Raw genomic sequence first — 3,914 nt, 5'->3', positions numbered from 1 at the left:
TTTTCCGCAATGAGCCGCGGCTCCGCTCCGTCGTTAATCCCTCTCATCGGCGGCTGGCCCCCCGGGAGCGCGGCTGCAGGGGGCTTTCGCTGGCATGCTACGATTCCCCCACCGCCTCTCGGCTCTCGTTATTCATTCATGAAAAAAAAAAAAAAAAATGAAAAAAGAAAGCGGAGCTCGATCCCGTCCCCCGAACCGACCGCAGGCGGAGACGCGCACCGGGACAGCCCGGACCGGGCGGAGCAGCGGGCGGAGGGGCTGAACGGCAGCCAAGCGGCGGAGCGGCGCCCGTTGGACCGGACACACGGACAAGTTGTCAGTCCGTCGGAAACATGATGACGGACAAAGGAGAGGGCAGCGGCGCAGCAAGACGTCCACACCGCGTGAATGACGTCTGCGGGTTAAACAAAGTCTCAGAGGCAACAAAATAACTGGGGAGAGAGAGAGGGAGAGAGAGAGAGAGAGAGAGGGAGAGAGAGAGAGAGAGGGAGAGAGAGAGGTTGAACTGTGACTGACTCAGCAGCACCACTGCCGCTGTTGACGCGCCATACAGCGTGACAGCGTCGTTTTGTTCACTCATATTTACACCTTGTTGGCTTTTCCAAAGCTCTTCACCTTCACCATGACCGAGACAAACACCGTTTGTATAAGAAACATGCAACATGTTGCTGTTGTTGCTGCTGCAATGTTACATCACATTCACATATTCTCTCTCACACACACACACACACACGGAGGTGAACAATTTGGAGTTGAGTATATTTTGCACAAGGACACGTCCACATGTTCCAGCCTGCCAGAGGATCCAAACTGACCGACGTGATGACTTTGCAAAGTGTAAAAAGCATAAATGTCATTAATTTAAATGTCTCTGTTAATAGAACTGCTGTTATTAATAGATTCAGGAACAGTTGCAAATATAACGCAATACTGAGACTGAAACTAAGAGATCAGTGATGCAGCTGCAAAATATAGTTTTTCTTGTGAAACTTTTCATGCATAATGTTGCAAAAATGGCTCACTGTGCCAATATAAGCCTAAATTATGGAAACGAGGCTTTCCAGTGTTTCTGCAGACTTGCATAATGAAGCACAAGTTTGGGTCATTTGTTATATTCCGTAATTGTTGTATAATTTTGAAATTGCACCCATTTTTTTTTTTAATCCATGTGTTGCCCTATTTGGATAATGAAAACACTAATCGTCATTCAACTGATAATTGTGGAACAAACTTGCTGGCTATCTGTTGTTGTCATGTGGACGTTTCTAAATGAGAAATAGGACTTACCCTGCTGGTAATGTTTTGAGTTTCCAGCTGCTGAACTGTCTCCTTGAATCGTAAAGAGTCACATTGACTACACAAGGGCAGTCAAAAATATGAATGAATTACCAGAAAGGCTGGAAAAGTTCATTGGTGCAAAAATAACTAACTAGGTATAGACAGAAGAAGAGAAGAAGAAGGAAGAAAATAAAGAGTTGCAACACCCCCAGCACAGACTACACCGACACAAGGGCAAGATGAGGTAATCAGACACAGGTAAGCACAGTCATTGCAGTGACCTATAAGCATCACATATTGAAGACACATGACAGAAAGGAAGTTAAACATGAGATGAGCGGGTGCAGTATACACAAAATGTGTTTCAAGCAGTGTTCTTCAAAACGAAGATGTGACTTCAACACACATACAGATCTGAAACCCAGTGCTATTAAAGTACTGATAAATACATTGTGCACATCTATTATTATGTTCACGGTCAATTCTATGATTGTTAGAGAGTTAAATAGCTTAGGACTGAACCACTGAGGGTGTGTTTTTTCGTGGATATGAGTCATCCATCCTTCTGTCCAAGTATCAGTGTAATTGAATGATAACATCAATCATGATAATGATAATATTGTAATTGAATCTTTATTAGATTTATTATTAGTTATAGGGCACTGTTCCTGGTACTCTGTACCTGAAGATCCACCATAGGAGATCTCTTTCTATTTGTGCAAGACACTGATGAATTTTAGCATTCCGCCTACTTCTTTGCATCATATATTATGTTCTTGCACTGAATTTTCTGTAACTGTCTGAAAACTACTATAGTTATAGATACATTTTCTCACAGTGCAATCATATATTTTAAACTATGTAGGTCTGTTTGAATCTCTTTTTTTTTTTTAAAGCATTATCTGAAGGCTTTTTGAGCTTTTAAGTTCTTGGCATATTGACACCAAACAGCAATAGCAACGAGACAAGCAGAGCTTAAATGTCAAATGTTTAAATAAAACCGGATGCACCTGTCACGCTCTGAACTTGCTCTGATACTCTTCTCCTAATCTGCTGCTTTTTATTTTGACAATAGATTTTCAGGTGCGATAACTCAAGGTTTGCACTTACTTGTGTGTTGATTTGTTTGAACTTAAAGCAAATCAGTGTCTCTTAAGAGCAAAAAAGTAATTGCAATACATGCTATCACTGAATCATTTGGCTGTTTTATTTAGAATCAATGTTTATATTTATGTGTCAATTTTAAAGCTGCCTTGTCGTGTCAGAGTGTTTCAGAGCAGATTGTAGCGTGAATAAATGAAACAGGGTGCTCTTCTGAGTGAGACAGGTGTGTGCTGAAGATATGCAGCAACTGGGATAGGTTGATCAACGGAGTACCAGCTCATCTTCACAATAGCAGGCACCTTGTGTGTACTTTAATTTTTGATGTAGGAGCGTTTGTGCAGTGTTAATGATAGAGACAACAATAATGACAGCTATAATGAGTGATTGCTGACACAGCAAGAAACTACAAATCGCTTAAAGTTGCTTTGGGACTGTTGTGGGATGAGTAAATAAAAGGTAATAATGAGATCTGGTGGTCCCTCCTGGACAGACTCAAGGGCCTGCAGAGTTATTGGAGGAAAGGCAGTCTTACGGGTTTAATCAGCACAGCCTGTGGTGTCATTCACAAGCCCAATGAATAATGCAACCCATAAAAGCAGGCTTTGAGTTTGACTTCATTGCAACATTGTAAATCCACGCTGCTTACATGCTGTTACCGTCTGTTTGGTAGATGCATCAAGCCTACTAAGTACTTTCCCCTACAGTCTTCCCTTTATTTTGACAAATGACCCTCCACTTGACCTCTTGCAAGTGGCCACCTGCTGATGATAGACTCTTCCTTGTATAAAGATTTCCAATTTGATTATATCATCATATTTTAATGTTTAATGAGGAGTACTAAAGAGACCCCTCATCCCGTGTAACCCTGTGCCTTTCGTGATTGTATTTGAAGCGTCACATAGGCCAAAGCCTTTCAAGCGGAGAGTTCATTGTATGCCAGCGCCAGAGACCAGCATCATTCATGCACAGAGGCACATTGTACCCTGTAGCCTCTGTGCTCTATAAACATGGTATCTGCAATAGTGGGGCCATAAGACTCTGTTGTGGGTACTGAAACAGAAAAATACCTCAATATGACAGACTGTCTTTATTTTTTTACATCAAATGGTAAAAGAAATGACGATGTAATAAAATTGTTTTGCAACGCATGTAAAGTACAAGAGAGCTTTAAGAAAGAACAAAATATACACCAGCAAGCAGCCCCCAACATTGTTGAAAAATATTGTATCGGACAGATGTGTTTGATTGAAGTCTGTTGTAAACTGCAATATCATAAAGCATGTGGTATTACTGTAAATGTTTCTTTCTGTTTCCATGGTTATTTTTTCAGGATTTATTTTGCATCAGCTCTTTTAAATATGCTATGTAAAAGCAAAAATGTGTACACAACCCAGTTATTCACCTGGCCCTACATTGTGATGAATGTACAGCATCATCTCAATGTCTTTCTGGCACCAGACAGCTAATTCAAATGAATGGCACATCATGAGGATCAACAAAAGACAGAGGATGACCCATTTGTTTAAGTCAGG

The sequence above is a fragment of the Blennius ocellaris genome (genome assembly GCF_963422515.1).
Source record: "Blennius ocellaris genome assembly, chromosome: 4".
Taxonomy (NCBI): domain Eukaryota; kingdom Metazoa; phylum Chordata; class Actinopteri; order Blenniiformes; family Blenniidae; genus Blennius; species Blennius ocellaris.
Note: the sequence above shows the minus strand (reverse complement) of the source record.